At 51.3% G+C, this 20,380-nt stretch overlaps 1 long non-coding RNA gene across 1 annotated transcript in view; it reads right to left on the bottom strand.

Annotated features, from left to right (window-relative positions):
• LOC127018493 (uncharacterized) overlaps positions 1 to 20,380 on the bottom strand; it is a 38,923-nt gene that overhangs the window by 617 nt on the left and 17,926 nt on the right. Inside the window, exons 8-10 of the long non-coding RNA XR_007766746.1 lie at positions 16,862 to 17,006; positions 985 to 1,104; positions 335 to 432 (exon numbers count right to left, since the gene is read on the bottom strand). This is a non-coding gene — a long non-coding RNA (uncharacterized LOC127018493). The remainder of the gene's footprint in view (positions 1 to 334; positions 433 to 984; positions 1,105 to 16,861; positions 17,007 to 20,380) is intronic.

Raw genomic sequence — 20,380 nt, 5'->3', positions numbered from 1 at the left:
GACCGCTCAGCCGCTGGCGTGCCTGCCACCGAGACCGGCACCCCGGATGGCTTTAAATCCCAAGATAACTTTAAACCCGTGATAATTTCTCAGCCCCTGCCACCCGCCCTGAGCCCCAGCCCAGCAGCCGGGGATCGCTCACAAAATGGCAGCAGGCAGCTCGCTGGAAGCGCAGGCTTTCCAAAAGCAAAACCCACGGCTAAATTGGACGTGGCGGGGTAAACAGCCCCAGCAAATAGCTGGGACTGCGCTCCAGCTGCGGGATGATTTACGAGACGGCAGGAGCGGGTCTTTTCTTCAGTTAAACAGAGCAGATCCGAACCAGATGTCTAACCTTTATCTCGATTGCTGCTGAGACGGAGGAGCAGACAGGGGAGAGAGAAAGACGTTCGAGTTTCCATTAGCTGCCGCTCCGCTGTCTTCCAAAGTCAGCTCATAAAGAAAAATGAACACCATCAGCCAGGAAACTTTGCTTTGGTGAACTATATGTTTTGTTTCGACCTTCGCTGCTATAGCGACCGCGCCGAAATAAAAGTGCAGCCGTCTGCGATGACCTCACCGTATTACTCTATTAAAATCTGATATTATAAAGATACAACCTGGGCAGATGATTGAAGATCTGCACATAGGCACGGCTTTCGCTGTGGTCTCCCGGAAAGCGGGGCTGGGAAGGGCAGGTATAGGGGGAATGAGGGCGGGAGGTCGGGGCACCCATCTTTTGGGATTTTTTTCCCACCCAGGGAGCAAGCGAGATGCGTGGGAGAGAGACGTGGGATGGGCTCTGCCTTGTGTTCCCGGGGAAGGGGCAACTTTTGGCCACCCGGGACGAAAAGCTTTTGGGAAGGCTCTGCCGAGGGGGGACCACACGGCGTGGTTTCACAGCCCGGTGCAAGCAATGGGGATTTCCAAACTGAGACCCCCCTAGCTCAGTGCCTAGACAGGCAGGGAAATACCCTAGGAATAACGTCCAGCTCTCGAACCTACCGAAAATTAGCTTCCAAACCTGGGGTGAAAGCGCTCCAGTGTTCTGCTGGGAACCTCATCTGAGATGCGAGTGTCTCAATTTTACCATATCCTAGTGGGCAAAGGTCAAAGAAGCTGTCACTGTTGAAAAAAGGTAGGAATTATTTAAGGGTGTATGCAATTAATATAAATAGCTTATAAATGGGAGCTGCAAGATCGTGAGCGTGGTCAATGAACTGAAGTGGAACTGAAAGGCCTGAAAAAAAGTTGCTAGGGACGAAAGCAGTAGTTTGTTATTTCTGAAATACTTGTCTAGTTTTCCAGCAGTGATTAATTCTGCAGATGTGGTGGTTGCGTTGGAGGCTAATGAAAAAAAATGAGCATTGCATTAGATATTGACTGGAATATTGCAGGGGGCATGACACAGCCTGCTTTGGAAATAACTGGACCGCTGTGGCTGCTCTTCTACGGCACACGTGTTTCAGGCTCCCCTGTCCGGCTCGCTGCTGCTTCCCTACTCCAGCCCTTAGAGCATCCTTGTATTTACTGATGGTTTAACTGCAGCGCACGTAAATCTCAGACGACAGCATTACCGCTTGCTGTCTAGCAACTAAAAGTTGAAACAAGTGCCATTTGGAAAGGAAAGTTAAATACGCTTACTGACTGCTCACACTTTTTCTTTTTCCCCCAGAAATCTGGTGATTTTTGTGGCAAGAACGGTTTCGAAGTAAAAGGTGATCAATAGTTCAAAAGAGGCGTTTTGCAGCAGGAGGATTAAATACAGCGAGCCTGACGTTTCCCATTAACCCACAGCTCTGCTGCTCTCATGGCATCGCATTTTGCCCCAGTTAATTTTTTTAAGGCTGCTAGAAACGAGAAATGGTTTTGGAAAAGCCAGCGAGCTCGACCGCCCACTCCTGCCCCGGGTGCCGGGGTCCCCGCAGGGCTCCCCGGGTGAAACATCCAGCTCCCTGGCCTCCTGGGCTGGCGGCGCTTGGAGTTACGCAGGGGTGGATTTTGGACGGATCGGCTGACAGTTTGACACACAGCAAAAAGTTGCCAGATCCTGAAGCCGTTTCCAAAATAATTACTCAAAATCCCCACCAACCCCGGTTGCGTTTTAAGACTCCTTCGTCTTCTCTGCGCTTTCTTGCTCTCGTGTCCCCCATCCCTCTTCCTTGGGATGCAGACCATGGGCACAAGCTCCGCATCGCCCTCAGTGCCGCCCCAGCAACGGATGCAGGTGGTCCCAGACTGGCTCCTTAGCTTAGCTAAGAGCTTAGCTATTTTATTTAATGCTCTTTCTCCCCCAGGAGGGAAGAAGCCATGGGAGAAGGGCAGAGGGGCACCTCCAGGAGCAGCCTGGAAGCTGCACTCCTTCTTCACACCTAAAAGCCTGCCGGTGCAAAGCAAGTTGTAGGTGTCAATCTGGGAGTAAAAGCAGCAAACTGTCCAGAGGGGAACCTAAAAATGCCAACGTCACCCTGAAAAACTTCAGCGGACGAGCCCACAAGGTCTCTGAGAACAGCAACAGCTCGTTACACAGCGGTACAACACAGACTAAGTGCAGCTTGGGAATCTCAAGAGCTCACGGTAACTGCATTAGGTGATAGCTGCATATTGCCCGTAATCTTAGGAAACACGTGCTAATTCTCCTAGCAAGGAGAATTATAATTCTCCTCCCAAGGGAGACTATTTCTTGAAATAGGCCGAGTCAGAGCATCCTCACAACGCGGCCCAAAGAGCCCCTTTTTGCCCACTTCCCAGCAGGACAGGGCGGATTAGCCGGGTTTAGCAGCCAAGTGCAAAAGCCTTGTTAGCGCTAGAAAAATATCTGCTGTTTGGAAAAGCTTAACAAGCTCTGAAGTTCTCGGTATTAAAGCCAGCTTAATCCTGAAAGTGGGAGGCGAGCGAGGAAGCCAGGCGTTGTGCCTGCACGGATTCGGGAATGGGGTTAACCCCAGATTAAAGAGCCTGACTTGAGGGTTACCTCCCATTTTTCGTACTTTTTCCCCCCCGATGTGACCAAAGCTGTATCATCTGCCCCGTTTTTCTGCCTCCAACACGGGCCAGCCCCAGCTGCCCTGGGAAGGGGTGTGAGGCTAGGGAAACGGATGAGGACCCGTTCCACGTTGGGCTTGCAGCACCCCGAGCCTTCAGGAACCAGTGACCATCACCGGCACACCTCCATTTAACACCCCAGAGGGTGTTTTTCCCCCAGTTAGGTTCCATTCAATCGTTTTTTTTAATCCCTCTAAGTCGTCCCTGGTCCGTTTGACCTGCTCCATCCGAAGCCCCGAGTTTGAGACCTCAGTTTTGGCCGCAGGCATTCGAGCATTGCTCGATTAGGAAGCGGCGCGCTGAAAATGGCACCTCCTTTCCACCCCTCTTCTGCCGCCGCCGCAACAGGCAGCTGCTGGAATGCTGCCTCCTTTCTTTCTTTCTTTTTTTAATTTTATTTTTGGGAATAAAAAGGCATTTTTGTTTGTAGTCCGGAGCCAAACTCATTGCAAAAGAGCAGGCTGTACTCTGGTCAGCCCTGTGCATCGTCCCTACAGCTGTGTTCCATCGCGGGGCCGTCTAACGCTGGCGGTCACGTAAAGACGGGGAGGAGAACATCCCCTCTTGCAAATTTTCTTTGACAGCCTGTCCCCGTAAGCGGTAAGCTCAGCCCCTCTTCCAAGGGGGCTTGAGGATTTACCGAACCAGCGCCGTGCTGATCCCTGGGTGCCCACGTCCCCGGCTCCCCTCCTCGGAGATGTGGGCTCAAACCTTTTCCCAGACGGGTTTCCCTAGGCAGGGGCAGCTCCTGAGTCGGGGTGCGTCCCACCGAGCTGCTCCAGGCATGCCAGAAGCTGCATGTGATGAGCTTCCCAGCCTCAGCAGCAGCATGGGAGGAGCTGGCACAAGGGGTGGGGGTGGCAGCCGCGTCTCCCGGGCACCGCCAAAATCCACTACCTCCCAATGAGCTTTCATCGCGCCTTTGCTCCCTTGCCAGTTTTCAGCCACACATGGAAACCGCCTGGATGTTTGGAAGCTGGGGAGAGCATCTCCTGCACGTCAGGGAGCAGCGTGGATGGCCAGAGCTGGCTCGAGCTGACCGCGCCGTGTACGGCAGAGAAAGGTCCAAGACCTGATTGCAAGCCCCCAGCCTGCCAGAGGCAGAAAAGTAGCTAGGAAAACTCAGTGCAGCGGCAAATGCTTGAGTTTATCTGCAATTCCGGTTAAACATGGGTTGAATAACCCTTTTGCAGGTGCAGATGGGAGAGGATGAGTCGAAAGGCTTTGTTTCTGCAGAAAAGCCATCTCCTAAGCTGCTGCCTCCTCCTCCCCAGCCCCAGCTCCGTACGTGTCTGTCTGCACCAGAAATGTCAGGAATTTCCACTGCACCGCTCTCAGGAAATCTCTGCATTTTTCACAGACGTGTCTACGAAGGGACACCGATTGCACAAGACGGTCTGAGCGCTGGGGAAGGGAGAGTCCAGAAAAAGAAAAAAGGCAAAAATCCTGAGCAACAAGTCCGCTCGGAAAAAGCAGTCAGAAGTTTGAAGCACATCCAGACCACTGCTCTGGAAATCAAGCTGAAAAATCTTGTGACATCAGGCTCTCTCAGGAGGTCGCTGCTATTTCCCAGCTGTAAAGCCCTGGGAATGTTGCTAGCTGCCCATGGTGGACTTTGGAAGAGCCGGAAAGACGATGCTCTGGTGTCCAAGCAGCATCTTGCAGCGAGCTTCCCATTGAACGCCATCACAAGACTCTGGCAGCTCAGTATTGGAGAGCACGAAACACAAATAATTCTCCATTGGTCATGAATTTGCTCTGAAGGTCCAACACCTGGAAGTTGAATATGCGAGGGCTGGACAGAGAAGGAGAGGGCATCTTCCAGGCCTCCTTCTGGTCATTTCTTTGCTTCAAAGAGCTCCCAATGCTTGGGGACAACAGGGAATCACACTTCTCAGAGTGTTTTGAAATAAAACCAGAACAGGTTTGTATTACACAGAGATGAGGATAGCGGGCAGGTCACGCAGATGCGGAGCAAGAGATGCAGGAGAGAGATGGTTTAGTGGAAAGGGGGCCGAGGAGGTGTCGTCTTTGCCTTTTTTATGCACATGTTTCCGTGCATCGCTACATCTGCGCCCGAGGCCATCCCCCTCTAGCTCAAAGGAGCGCAACGGGGAATATATGTTGCAAGAAAATGCCTTGGCAAGGAAATCTGGTGACCGCCAGCGGTCTGAGCACAGGCCACCGCGCGGCACCCTGCACCGCAATGTCACCCACCTTTGGCCGTGGCAGAGAGCCCCGGCGGGAGCTTTTGCTGAGAGATAAAACCGGCACCTCCGGACGCCCGATTTCAGGCAAGGCGTAAGGCTAGTTTAAGAAGACAAACACTTGCATTTTTTTAAAACAAGCACACGCTTACTCCAAGAAGTGTTGCTGAATGTTTATGGATACGAAAGCCACTTGCAAATGGATTGAGATGGTTATCCCAAGGGAGACGGCACAATCCCAAATTTCTCACTGATCACGTCCCCTAGGAATAACACCCAGCTGCCCTATTTTGGAGGTTGGAAACGGGAAAAAAGAAACCTAACATTAAAGCGTACAAGAGAAGTTTGTCCTGCTGAGCAGCTGGAGGATGACGGATACACCACGGACATGAGCGATAGGATGGAAATGGAGGAGAACACAAGCAGCCAAGAAAGCAACAAGCCTGGACCCCGAAGGGCATCCAGCTTTTATGGTGTACATCGTATCCCCCTACAAGCCATTACACCACTGCCTAGTCCCTCTGGCTCCTGTGAGATGCTCTGCACCTCCTATGAACCGCTGGGACCCCTCATTGCCCACTGCCATCCCTGGGAGTCATGGTAGCTTGGGCACCTCCGACCTTGGTGGCCAGGAGGTCCTCCTTAAATGTAAGAAGCTACCCAACTTCTCCCTGGTTTGATTTTTTTGATTTTTTTTTTTTTTTTTTTAAATTTTTGGTGAGGAGAGAGTCTTTGCGAAGGGATGCTTGTTTGCAAAGTTAAAAGGCAGCTTATAGAGGAGCGAGCGCTTTTGCAAACAGCCAGGGCAGTCCCAGCACACCGGAGCCGCTCGCTTCCCCAGGGCCCCCCGCTGCTCAGCCCGCTGTCAGCCCACCCGTCCCTCTCTCCAGCAGCTACCATCACTTCCCCGTGCTGGCCATTTCATGCCATCCTGTTGCCGTCCGCCTGGTAGGAATTGAGGGGGGTTATATGTTGCTCAACACCCTCCCACAGGCTTTCCCTCCTCGCAATGGCTTGAGCCAGACCCCAGGGTCCATCACCCCAGCCTCGGGGCGGCCAGCCCTGCTCCCCTCTGTGGGGTGCAGTGATGCTTTCCCCTTGCGGTACCCCACCGACCCCGTCCGACTTTCGCAATCCTTTCCCAGCCCCACCAGCGAAACGAGAGCTTGGCTGTCTGGATCTGCCCCTCGCCTACCCCGGCTCTGACGGCACACGGTAGCCCCACGCTCGTTGGGCTGGGGCCGGACCCCGGCCGGCACCGGGCTGAGCCGCGGCTTGAGCATCGTCTCCCTGCCTCCCACGCAGATCCGGGACCCAGCAGCGAGCCGCATTAGCTCATCGCTGGGATGCCGCCAGCCTGACTGAGGAGGGAAGGGAAAGAGAGAAAAGGCAGCACAAGAGAAAGGAGGACTAAAAAGAAAAAAGGAAGGGGGGGGGGGGGGGGGAAGAGAAAAGGGAAAAGGAAAAAAAGGAAAATGTATATGTATATAAAAAATAAGAAAAAAGAAAAAGAAAAACTTGAGGCCAAGTCCACATGGGTCTACAGCAACTCATGGAAGGGACAAGGAGTGGGATGGGGACCAGGGCAGGCCACCGAGCCAAGGGAGCCCTTTCTCTGCTGAAAATACCCTACCTACCGAACCCAGAAATAGGGGGAAAAATCATACTAATTTCAACGCCTTTTGAGCCCATACGAAGTGCTTCGAGCATTTAATACCCGTGCAGGTAGACAACTCTGCCTCTCTGCCCAGGAGAGGGGCAAAGGGGCCGGCGGTCGCCTTTGGGATTTCAAGGACCTCTTTGCTATCGGTGAGGCTGCTGGGGGGCAACAACGGCAGCACGTACTCAGACAACGAGGGATGCAAGTAAATAAACCCGCTGTTTGGAGAAGCAAGTGTTTTTTAAAGACCCTGCTTGGCCGGTCTCTTCTCGGAGCTGGTTAAGACAAGAGGATGATTTGCGGCCACGAATCCCCGCGTGAGATTTGGAAGAGGTCCCTTGTTGACGTTACGGCTGCTGTCTCTTGCTCTAAGGGCCAGGCTGGTGGAAAAAAAGGAGAATTTGGTCAACTGCCCCAACAACTTTAATACTTGTGCGATCGCCACCGTCTGCTCTGGCTCCCGCACGACCGGGACCGCATCATGGAGACAGGGTCCCACAGGAGAGCCTGCGGGGCAGCTCGTCCCCTACCTCTCCACATCACAGCCGGTGAAAAATAACCATCACATTTTTCCAGAAAAACTGCACAAATTCTGCAGAAATGTGCTTCAGCCGCAGATGAACACTGTTACCAAACCCCCCACGTACTCCTCATTGCTCTATTTGTGCGCAACAGCTATTCCTCTCATCGTCTTGTACGATGGCCGTGTTTTGTGCCCCCGTTCGCGACCTGCTTCCCCAGGTCAGCTACGACGCGGCCCGATGGAAGAAGCATCATTTATTGTGGTACATCACCCGTACCTTGGGTACTCCAGTGCTCCTCACCTTGCCTTGCGATACAGCACTGATAAAGCCTCTTAACCATCCTCTGGGAATCATAAAAGGATCTACAAGACAGGATTTCATTTGTACTGTCCTTGTGGGAGCCAGCTCGGAGGATACCCACGGGCTGGCTCGTCCTCAGCACCGGGCAGAGCACGGCGGTGGAGGCAGGTTGTACGCCCAGACCCACGCAAACAAAATTGATGATGCCAACACAGGGGGACTGAGAAAAATCCAGCCCTTGCACAGCTATGGCCGTCCTACCTGCACTGCGATCTTCTGGAAGTGATTTTATTAGCGGGGCAAGGCGAATAAGGAGCTTTTCCTCCCCACGGCGAACCCAGCCCCGCTAATCTCTTGAAAATGTGTGAAAAGCGAGTGAGGTTCAAGCGTGTTTTAAGCTGTTTCTCATTAGCGTGGGAACCAGAGGCGCGCCGCGGGGAGCTCGGGGTGGAGCAGGGGGGCTGCTTCTCCGTGCATCGCCCACGGGGATGCTATCCTACCCTAAAATGGGGTGACCGGTGCACCCAGCCCCAGCGGGACAGGGCTTTCCATCCTTCTGCGGTAGCAACCCTTATCATTGCAGCTTTCTCCCCACGCCCGGGGGTCCGGCGGGGACAGCCCGACCTCGCAGCTCATCACCCGGGGCCGGAGGTGAAAAATCAGATTCACAGGCAGCTTGTCATCACTGCCTGAAGCCCCTCCAGTGCGCCAGCGCCGGGGTCGGGAAGAGCCAAGCCCTGTGTGCGGCAAAGGGTCAGGGCAGGACACCCACGAGAAGAGATGGGAGGGTGCGGACACGGAGAAGGGAGTGGAGCGAGATGTTTTGGAAGAGCAAAAAGGAGGAATGAGAAGCATGATGCGAGAGCATCGGCCAGCTACCGAGGAAGGGAGATGCATGACCGAGCGCATCAGCCTGTTTGCAATCAGCCTGGTAGCAGCCTGGCCGCCGGGGACACGCACAGCGAGTTGGAAATCTGCTGGAAAAGGGCTGCAGGGAAAGTTTTACGCTGACGCAGAAAAAGATGTGATGACCTCACGCATCTCTTCCCTAGGCTTTACGGCGCCAGTACGCATTTCCTATTAAAAACGTGAACCTAATCCTCCTCATGATGAGCACCAGGTATCGCAACCACAGGAAGCATCACGTATATTCCCGCGCTCGCCCCACGCGAGTTTCAAGGACAAACCCCAGCGAAGAGCAGGGAAACGCTTTTCCTCCTGTGTATTCCCAGTCAGCAGGTAAAACCAGTACATTCCTCTCCGCATAGGAGCGGAGATTAATTAGGTTGCAATTAAATTGCAGCGGGGGAGTTTTAGGTTAGGTATGAGCAGAGGCAGCAGCTTTGCTGCCGTGCACGTGCTCCCGCCTTACGCTGTCGGGCTCCACGGATGCGGTGCTTCCCTCTTCAGGACCACGCGTGGCATGTATAGATATATATATATATATATATATGAGAAACCCAGGACTTGTCTGTCTGCTGAGCCACATTCATAGCCCAGGAGTAGGCCTTTTACCAGCTTGCTGGAAATAAGGAGCGAGCCAAACCACACGTCCGGGAGATGCCGAGGGCTGCATTAACATCTCCTAAACCTTTCGCAGCCTGGAGCAGGATGAAGTGTGAGGGCAGGCACATCCCTCAGGCTCCGGCTGCAGCGAAGGGCATGGGAGCCGGCCACGGTTTTACGCATCAAGCTTCAAGGTCCACCAGAATGAAAGCAGCCTGCGAGCCTAAAATAATTTGTTTCTCTATTCGACAGTGAGCAGCGGGAGAAGAGCAACCTCCTGCACAGCCCACGGGGCTGTGTCGGACAGGGAACCTCCTCTCCTTGGTGAAGAGCGCTTTCCCTTATGAACCAGCCGCAGTGCAATGCAATTAGCCATAATTAGCGGGCTGTGGGCCAGTGGCAGGACGTTTGCGCTGCAAGCTGCCATGCCAGCTGCACCGCTTTGCTGACGGGGCTGGCTGCCCTTTCGCAGCTCCCTTCTGCTGCCGGTTTATTTTTGTGCTCAGATGTCCCGGGGTTGGGAGAGCTTTGAAAAATAATTATTTTACTGTTTAGGATTATAAATTGGTGTTGAAAAGCTGGAGAGCGAAACTTATCCAACTCTTAGTGAAACTATCCTAGACCCAGGCTAAATTATATCTTTTTTTTGTCTAATTTTAACAACCTTGCTAGGAATCAGCAGGCAGAAACAGTTCAAGTTCCAGTGAGCGCAGCAGCTTCAGGGACCGAGATCTTCCCATCCCCGGACACCTGCCCTGCTCTGGCGCTAGAAATCCTGCAGGTTTCAGCTCCCATGCAGCCGTATATGTGCAGAGCTCAAGTAGTAGGAGTGCCACCTGCTGACACTAGAGATTATATAGCATCACCTATACATTAATCCCTCCTCTGCTGAGGTTACCTCAGCAGAGCCGTCCACCGTGTCCAGCCAGCACTTGCCTTAGGGAAAGACTGCTGGTGATGGTGGTCCTCACCCTCCTGGCAGGAGAGGACAACATCGACTGCTCTGATTTCGGACCCATCCACAAGACAAGGGGAAGAAGAGCTGTAAAATGGGGGGCGGAGGTGGTTTTGGAGGGGAACCACCATGCCGTAAGCACCTCTTGCCAATAGGCCCGGTTGGTGGTAGAGCATTTTCAGGGCCTTTTATTCGTAGCTGGTGTCTTTGTGGGTTTTTTTTTTTTGATATAGAGAGGCTGAGTGACTCTCTGGAGAGGCTCGAGGGCTCACAAGGCAGTGCTGAAACCCTGTCAGCATCTCCCCCCAGAATGGGGAGAGCAAAGCCTTGGTGGGACGGGAGTAAAAGGAGGAACTCTCTGTTTAAAATGGAAAATATTTTACAACCCCTTCTTGTAAGGCCAGGTCCTGCTGGAGGCTCGCTACGCAAACCCTTACTGCCTCCTTACAGCTTTTACAGACTGACTTTTCGGAGGGAAAAGGCAGCAGCAAAGCCCCAGCCCGTTTTGACCCCAATCACGGTCCGGTTCTTGCAGGGCTCTTGGCGTCTGGGGAAGCTTGCGGGTATCCAAATGCTGGGAAAGGGACGAGTGCTCAGGAGGAAGGAAACCTCCTTGCAGCCCAGCTACGGCCGATGCAGCCCCAGACAGATTTGGACCCCCATAAATCACAAGCGGCAAGACCCTCCCTGTCCAGCACCCCAAGGACACCCAGGAGACGCACCTTTTCCAGGGCAGCCCCAAGCTGCTTCTCTTTAAAAAGCAAAAAATACATTAGGTTGGACTCCGAGCGATTCAGATGGCTAGCACTTATTTTATCCAGTAGTCTCCTTTTCCTGGCCACAAGATGCTTTCAGGAAGCTATTTGCAAAAATGACATATGGCCTTTTTTTTTTTTTAACTCCCAACACGCTCATACCATCCTAGTCGTTAACCAAGGCGCTAAACGAGCTCTGATACAGTCCCACACTGGATGTCCGTCGCAACCCTACCAACGTGGCTAATCCTCAGGAAACGGTAAAAATAAGCCAATAACCCATCCAGCACTCTGAGCCCTTGGCTTTGCCATTTTCCAGAAACTCAGGGGTTGCTACCGGCTGATCCAAGGCAGAATTTCTAGTAATTTCCTCCAATTAGTATCTTTTTCCTTTACTTCATTTATACAATTTTCTGCAGAAAGCTTTACCGCACCGTGCGGTTACTCATGTTTTACAGGGACGGCCAAACACCTTCTTGAAACAACGACCGACTGCCCAAGCTCAGCTTAAAGAAACTCAGCGCTTTCTAGTAATACCTTAATCTAGTAATACCTTAATATGGGAAAAACTTCGAGCTTTACTTTAACTTTGCCCCCTCTGATTTCCCGGGACTTTGCCATATGAAAAGACACGATAGAACCCTTTGCTTGTCCAAAATCCCTCCTCCACGTCCCAGCGACACGGAGTTGACTGCTGGGCTGAAAACGTGTCCTCAAAAGCTTTGCTATTTGGCTGTTTTCCCTGTCATTTTTCAGAAGAAACATCCAGGCGATATTTCGCAGCAAATAAAAGCCAGGCGTGAGAGCCCGACTTTCCTGGCAGCCACTCGGGGCATGAAGCTGGCAGGTAACTCCATGCTGCTGGGCTGCGCTGGAAAAAAACGTCCCTGTCCCACTTCTGAACCAATTCAAAGCTGAAAACCTTAATCCTCCCTCCCCTAACCCTCCGGACAGCAGAGAACAAGTTTTTCTATGAAACAGCTTAAAAGCAAAAAATTAGTGAAAGCCTAAATAATGCCACTTACTTCTCACAGGAGCAGGAAAAAGCCCAAATCCCGAGGAGAGGGGTGCGATGCCGAGCTGGCTGGCAGCAAGGTTTCTGAGCTCCTTCCCCACCAGACGCAGATAAGAAGCAGGTAAACCCCAGCACCCAGGGATGTATTACCAAGGCCAGGCTGATGAGCGAAGGAGCCAAAGACATTCCTGCTTTCTGTCTTAATTTTTAAAAAAGTTCGGACTTGCACAACAACACCCTTTCTGGAGGATCCATCCCCTTTGCTGGGGTCAGCAAACGCACGCTGAGAGCCTTTTTGCAAGGGCGCACGGGGAGAGATGGGCTTATTCATCCCTACAACGTGAAAACTCGACCGCAGGCTGATACTGATATCTCCCGAGGAGGGAGAAAAAAGCAGAGAGCTGGCACGTGGGCAAAAGGCAATAAAATGAATGCAGTTGGGAAGCGGAGAGATCCGCACCCCTTGGAGCAGCCGGGTTTCCTACAGCTCGCTCCGGCGGCGGGGAGACGCGGCTTCTTTAGGAAAGAGCATCTACAATAACGTGCTGCGCTGGGGGACGGCAGGGAGACTTCAGAAGGCATGGCTGGAAACCTCACCATAGGTCTAAATATTATCCTAAATATCCAGCTCCCTTTCCACCGATACCAAAGAGCCTGTATCACACCGTTGTAAAACTGAGTTTGCATTCTCTGGGTTTTGGGATAGACTTAAGCTTGCTGAGCTCAGCTTTAATGTCATCAGGTGCGTAACAGAGCACAACAGTCCTGCAAAGTTCTTTAAAATTCATTAAAAGCCTCCTCCACCTCAGACCCATGCGGGTGCTGCTCAGTGCCACGTTCGCTGGGCACCTACTAAGCCAGGGCTGAGAAGCGTTGCTGAAACACGTCAGGCTTTGCCCCAAAATCCCACGTGAGAGCAGAAGTTTTTCTCCTGACTCCTCTTTTTATCACCCCACTTTCCTATACATCCAGCAGCTGCCCCTTCATCTTCACTTACACCATCATCAACCAGCAGCAATGAGAAAAAGTTATTTCCGTGGGCAAGAGCCTGCTGCTATTTTTGCCAAGGGGAAAATCACTATGATAAAAAAACCAAAGACCCCAGAGAGGTGGCGTGGGTCGCCGAGGAGGTCGGCTGGAGCAGGCTGCGTGTGCTGCCAGAGCAGGGTGGGTATGGATAAGTGGTGCATTAAAAAAGAAATTAAAATTTAATAAAAATTAAATAAACGTCAGCTTGCCAGATGCTTTGGGGAGTTTACTCCTTGTACGCGCACCCTGCAACCAGCCCACACACACTGCCCCAGCGACGCCGGAGCTTGCTCGGTGGTCCACATCCCTCCGTCGGGATTTGGGACCTCCAAACCTGGGGTACATTCCCCTCGGGCACACGAACAATGAGGAAACGTGTGCCGGTCGGCCAGGCAGATCACCGAGAAGCCAGCCCGCTGTTTGCTGTGTATTTTTGTTGCTGAAAGAAGTAGCTGGTCCCCATCCTGGTACGAACCTGGCGATGAGCCAGGGAACGAAGTTTGCAAAGGAAAAGATTCAATTATTTAATTCAGTTCTTTAATATTCTGAAAATAAACACGGGCTGCCAAATCAAACAGAATTAAAACACTGGCACAAACGGGAGGGAAAAAGTTAGGTGAACCTTTTGATTTATACGCTGGCTGAAAGCCTCTCCCTAGAGGTGCCTTTCATTTAAGGCTTTTAACAGTTTGTCTTACCAAGTGAAGACAATAACGATAGTGCTTACAGGTTGGGATTTTCGTGTTTCCCTTTGCCTTCCTGCTGGCACGGGACACCACAACCCTTGCTCACGCTAGTGGTGGAGGATCAGTCTCTTGCGCTCAGAGAGGGGACAAAAAGAGAAGGAAAAGAGCAAAAAGCAAGACTTCTAAGTCCAGACTGATCTAAGCACCCGCATCTCTCCACGCGGCTCCGCACCTCCGCTGAGACCCACGCAGTGCGCCTCTGCGCTCCCAGCAAAAGAGGATGCTCGTCTTCCCTTCTCTATCCTGAGCTTTTTGGAGAGGTGTAAAAACCCCTGCCTCGGGTTTTGCCACCCTCCACCGTCCCAGTGCGGTGTAGCAATGTCCCACCCTTGCTTTAAAGCACTAGTACCTTATGTACTAGCTGCTTTTATAGCACCTGATGGTTCAACTGCATTTTTCACTTCTTTTTCTTTTGGGATTAATGATTTAATTAAGCGGTTCATTTGCCTGGCACAAAATATTCACAAAAAAAACCCCAAACCCCAAACAACAAGAAAAACAATCCTTCCATTTATGTATTTACTTTTTGGTCAGATACTTTGCAAGACTGGAAGTAACAGTTTCAGACAACTTGGGTGGGGACTATTTGCTGTTATGGCTTCATGCAGCCCCAAGCGTGCACAGGGACGTCCTGCCCCGTGGCTGGCAGGGCCACAGGACCAACACCAATCCTGCCCTCTGTCAACGAGGCGGAAGAGGTGACACAGCTTGATCACGGTGAGGACCAAGCAATATCAGACACCTACGTAACTCCTTCAAACGAAAGACAGCTAGGTAGATACCAAAAGGGAAAACCAAAGTGTAGGAGGTGGATAGTGAGAGGCACGATTTGCCTGTGTCCGGAGCAGCAGCATGGTGCTGCTGATGGTACGATGACCATCTAAGCAAGGCCAGAAACCTTCTCCCAGTTCAGCCTCCAAGGTCTAAGGGACTGGTAGCAGAGAGTAAGCTGTCCCGTGAGGCAGGGCATGAGCTAGGATTGGGGTGACATGGATTTTCTGGGTCCCTGCTCGGGACCAGCTGCTGGACTAAGACATGAGGAGGTGACGCTTGGCCCCTCACCGGCCCGTTTTGCCTTTTCTTTCAGCAAAGCCGAGGAGCTTTCTGCAGCGTTTGCTGTGGCCTGAGCTGAGCTCAGCTGGAGCTAAGCCACTGGAAGAAGCAGAGGTGTGACCTGGTTTAACATGAAAGTCCCAGGACAGTGTTTTCACAAGCCTTCCATTGGTTTGTAGGAAAACATGAAGAAAAGGCAGAGAGGAGTGACAGCAGGTCCTGGGCCAGCGCCAAGGGCTGCAAGCATGCACCACACGTTCCTCCAGCCATCTCCAAAAGGACTCTGGAGGAGCTCAGGGCAACTCAGGCCCAGGAAGGCCATCAGGGTGGTACATGCAAGCAAGGACACGCTCGTCTTAATGCTGTAGCATTCCCCAGCATCCCTCTCAGGGCACAGAAAGTACAAGGGCTCTGCTTCTCTTGCGCTAACCTAACCTGCGTGCATGCATCACCAGGGAGAAAAGACAGCAGGGCATTTTTGATTTTTTTAATTTTGCAGCTGGGCTAAGTCCATCACAACAGTGCAAGCACCGACTTAGACTGCAGGTTTTTGGAGCAGGACTGTCTCTTTGTCCTGCAGGTGGGTTTCTGCACTGGCTTTGGGGTGCTCCGCTACTGCTCGCCAAACAGCAACTCCCCCTTTCCCTCCTGGGACAGAAAAGGAAACCACATATGGTGAGTGAAAGCATACCCAAGGCCAAAACCAGCCTCATTAACAGAAGCACAAAGAAGAAACCAGCTTCACTGACAGCTTGGAGACATGCCTTTGCTAATTACTGTAAGGGAGAGTGACTACTGCCAGTGCCTCTAGCAGGCACTGCGGTTTCTGAAAACAGCATGTGTAAGTGCTGTATTTTTAAAATACAGATATTTATATATAGTGTCTTGGTCACCTATCTCTAGAGTCACTAAGTGATGCAGAAGTGAGGTATCTGCTTTGTTATCTCCATGATTTCACTATCAATATCAGCCTTTTCTTAATTTTCAGGTTGCTGCTGAAGTCTCCCAAGCCTGCACTGTGCTAGACACCCGCTGGGAGTTCCTGGGCTAGCAGTTCCTGTCGGACCCACGTCACAGAGTTTGGTGACCAAGCGGCTCCGAGATAACACCCAGCTGACCTGGGCACCTTAAAAATAACAGACATTTCCCCCGAGCCCCGTGTGGCCTTGCTGCATCAGTCCTTAAACAACCGCTCATCCGCATCTCTCGGGGCTGCCACCCTCCGGCGATGGGCCAGCCAGGGCTGGTGGATCAGGGCAGAGGTTTTTGGGCCAGCCCAGGAGAAAGGCTGCAAATCCCTTTTGCATTTGCTCTTTGCTCTTGCTGCTACCTCTGACCAGTACTGGAAAGTGCTGGATGGTTTTTGGCCTGCTGAAGAGAAACAGCTTTTGCCTGAGTTTTGCCCGAGGTTGCTCATTTTCATCTGCAGCCTGACGTGCAAAAAGCTCTCCTATTTCAGATGTGATTCTTCAGCATTTTCTTCAGCCCCTGAACCTCTCACACAATTGCACTGGCACCGAAGCCAGAAAAGTTTAGTCACGCCTACGTCCCTCCTGTGCCAAGGAGGACAGAAATGAAAACAACCACATTCAAAGACGGTCGATGGACTGAATCCCAGCCCAGAGCTAATGAGACATTTACCCTAGGCAAGAGAGCATTAGCCACACGGCCACCTTCTCAGTTAAATAAAAGGAACCTCCGATTCCAAAAAACTTAAGCTTTCAGGCCAATGAGCGAATAGGAAAAACCCACAAGGTGAAGACTTGGAAAAGAAGTTTGCGTTATCAGGTATTTCCCAAGCACGCGAGAGCTGAGGTCTGCCTCAAGGAAATGGAAATGATCCTCCCTCCCCGCAGCAGCCAATGCTGGAGACCTCGTCTCCCTCTGCTCTCCCGCCCCAGCCTTGCCACCATCCCTCAGGCAGCTGCGCTGCCATCTCTGGCTGCAGCCCTCCCCCCCCCCAAAAAAAGAGTCAAACCTCCGGAAAATCCTGATTACCTTAAAAGTTGGGGTTTTTAAAGAAAAATTGGTGTCATCTTTGTTTCACTTATTCTGGTGGTTCTTAGGGGTTTCATACTGAAGCTTACCTGTGAATCCTTCCCCAGGAGGACTGGCGACTCCCCACAAACTGGGATTTCAGGGCAGACCCCAGACCTGTGAGCTGTACATTAAAAGTGGGCAGCTCTGCAATCCTAGTGACCGGTACGGCTTTCACTCTCATTTTTCCTATGTCTGAAAAAAAACAAAGCAAAAATAAAACCCATTAAATGCTTCCCTTGTTTTTAAAGCAGAAATTCCTATGTTTGACTGCTGACACCATCTGAACCAGTCTGTGCTGCAGTTAGTGCTCAGAGGGTGCTGAAGTGAAGTCTGCCATGGAGCAAGGGCAGCTGAAATTCAGGCCTTCCAACACTAAGCTTCGCTCCTCCGCCCTCCAGCTCCATGCTCACCTTGGCCAGGTCGTTGTGCTGGAAGGCAGGGCTGCAAATGTCCATTGCATGAATCAGGGCAAGACTCTGCCCCTTTTTTTCTGCTGAAGAACCACGCTGACTTTATATGTGTGTGTATGTATCTATACCTAGAGACATACAACATGTTAATCCATAGACTAACTTCAGTAATCAGAGTTGGATGTGCATGAATGGCTCCACTGATTTTTTTTTTTTTCTGGAACAAATAGCCCTGAGCTTAAAATAAGTGGAAGAATAACAGGAAAAGCAGCCATGTGCTCCCTATTGATCCTGACATTCCTACCGCTGCTGCGGCTGCTTGCCTGCACCCTGCTAGCAGCAGCCCGACCTGGATTAGATCTGCATCTCTTCTGATTTGCTTGTATTTTGCTCACACATTCAGGACAGGAGTAAATGAGGACCGTGCACTGTGCAAGAGAACGACGAAGCTCGGTGACTTGCTAACTCGCTCTGGTTGAGATGCACAGCCATGCCTGACAGCCCAGTGGGAACATCTGTGTGGAAGCGTGACGCGTAGCTTTGGCTGTGCTGGTGCCAGATTTGGTTCTGAAACCAAGCTATGGAAGGAAGCTGTGGACTGGATGCAATTTTCATCGATTCCATAGAAAAACTGACTTTTGCAGACCTCCTTTGAAGGTCTTGAAGATCTCCACTCAGCCAGGTAGCGGGTCAGACTCTAGGAGATGTAAGAGGTGGGTGATACAACGCAGGCCACAGCAGGGCTGAGAGCTGGGGTGACAAACATATGAAATGCCAAGCCAAGCTAGACTGCAGGGGCAACCAGTGAAACTCCACATGATGCATCACAAAGAGAGATGAGTTTTGCCAAAGGGCTCCAGAAAGCCGAGACAACAGGTCTGCAGATACAGTCAAGGAGCTTTTGGGAAGAAAATGTGTGGGAGAGAGAAAATTCCAGAAAGATGAGGGGCTGGGCAAAGTCGTAATGGGGGAATGAATGTGAAGAGAAGTTAACTACAAAATAAGAGCTTGCATCGGTCAAATGGCTAAATTATGGGAACTTTATAGGGAAGGACAAGGAATTCAAGTGCCTAGTCCTTAAATGGATAAAAATGCTGAGATACATTGGAAGCAACATCAGGACAAATGCTGTCCACAAGCTCTGGCAAGGCAGAGACTGCACGACTGATAGATAGCTGTGGGCAAGACACTCTGCCAGCTTCAAGGACATCTGGAAGGAACTAGTGTCCAGAGCTACTGCTAAACAAACACGCTTTCTGGCTAAACATCTTATCTGTAAATACCTTCATGATACAATCCTGCTGCAGCCATCTAAGGAAAAAACAAGAGGTAAAAACTGTGATAGCAGAACGTGACCGGCACCTCAGGCTATCATAGGTCAGGTAGGTCAGGTTGCCCAAAGCCTTGGGGCAGGACTAAAAATGGTGAGAGCAGTTAAAACTAAAAATCAAGAGAGACCTGCAATCTTGGGAACCCAAGCAGAGACAAAGGCTAGCTGCTCCTCTGGCCTTGATGGATCATTCCCAGGGTGAGGAGTCCCATGGTATATTTGGGTTTCCTCCACTGTCACCTACTAATCATTTTCCCCACATTGCACGGATGGACCCTTGACTGCTCTCCACCATTGAAGAACAGTCTTTTGCTGCTAAATCGTGCAAATAAACTGCCAGTATAGGATTTTCCAAGTCCCCATTTTAATTTGTTGTGCTAACAACATGCCCAAAACATTTAAGCCTCAGGGAATATCAGAGCGACATGAGCAGTAACAGACTAACTGGTGGAGGTTGGATCCCAGAGAACAGTAGCTTCTTTTCAAGAAAGATACGCTATTTAGGCTAAAGTTGATTTATTGGCAGTTATAGTTAAATAAAGGGGATTTTATAGGGTGCAAAGTCCCCCGCTACTTGTCAGATCTATGGCAAACAGTGCTGTTCTCCTTCCCTCAAGCACCATGGGGGCCGGCAGCAGGGAGGTACATGCTGCAGTCACTACCGTCCGCTTGGTGATCTTGCCCCCGAGAGCAGTCCTCGGCCAGGAACAACAACATATGGGGATATTTCCATTTTAGGAAGTGTTATTTCACTTCTGGCCAACATTGATTTATGCAATTTGACACTGGTGAGGGACAGAGCCCTTGCACAACACACTCTACTGTCTACAGTACTTTCAATTTTCAGCAGATCTCCCTGTCTCCTTTGCACTCAGTGATGGTTGCTTAGAGCAGTTACAAACAGAAAGGCAGATGCAAGGAGTGATTTCAGAACAATCATCTTTATAGTTGGAGTGAACGATTACTGTGAAGATGCAAAATACTGCTTTGAATCATTTACTGGCTGGTAAGTGACAGGGCTTTGATCTGAGCTGCATAACATACCATCTAAACAAGCAATCACAAGACACAGTGTACAGAGAAATGGTCCCTCAACAAGGACACAAAACCCCACCCATCCCACTGAAGGCTGAGGGACAGTAAATAACACAACAGCAGGGGCACGTTTGAATGACAGCCGCAGCAGCTCTGAACTCAAAGATAGACGAATCAGGTAAGCAATGTGCATGACCAGTCCAGGTCAGCCCAGCCCCCTGCATCTTCACTTCATCAAGGAGGCAACCAGGTAATTCTTGCCAGATATTCAGTTTATTGCAGTTCTGCTTTTCAATGCTTCTGCAGCGATGCTACCATGGGGCTGGACAGAACTTGCCACCTTGCAGAGGCCCAGCCAGCTTTCCCGACCGAGGGTGCTGCGGCACACAGCCCCGCTCTGCCCTGCTGCGTGGTCACAACCCCACACAGAGTTTCATCAGGGCTGTGAGGAAAGGGGGACTCTGACAAAGGCTTCTGCTTGCAGATGCGACTCCCCAGAACCTGGCTTTGTGCTAACAGCTGGGCCCAGCTAACGTTAGACCAATAAACCAACCTCACGGGGCAAAGTATCTGGCAGAGCCTTCCTACCACGCGGGATTAATCGCCACCCAGGGCTGCCCCAACGTCATCGGTGCTTGGCCACCCACCAGCATGTGCCCCCTAAGGAAGCACCTCTGCAAAGAGTGGTAGCAACAGGACACGTGATGCGATGAGACCATCGGAGAAGTACTGCTCTTCTTCCCCTCAACAGGGAAGCAAAGATTGTTGCATCACCAGAAATGATCCGGCAG

Source organism: Gymnogyps californianus, chromosome 7 (assembly GCF_018139145.2).
Source record: "Gymnogyps californianus isolate 813 chromosome 7, ASM1813914v2, whole genome shotgun sequence".
In the NCBI taxonomy this organism is placed as follows: Eukaryota; Metazoa; Chordata; class Aves; order Accipitriformes; family Cathartidae; genus Gymnogyps; species Gymnogyps californianus.
The sequence above is the reverse complement of the archived record's forward strand: the minus strand, read 5'-3'. Positions and strand labels throughout refer to the sequence as shown.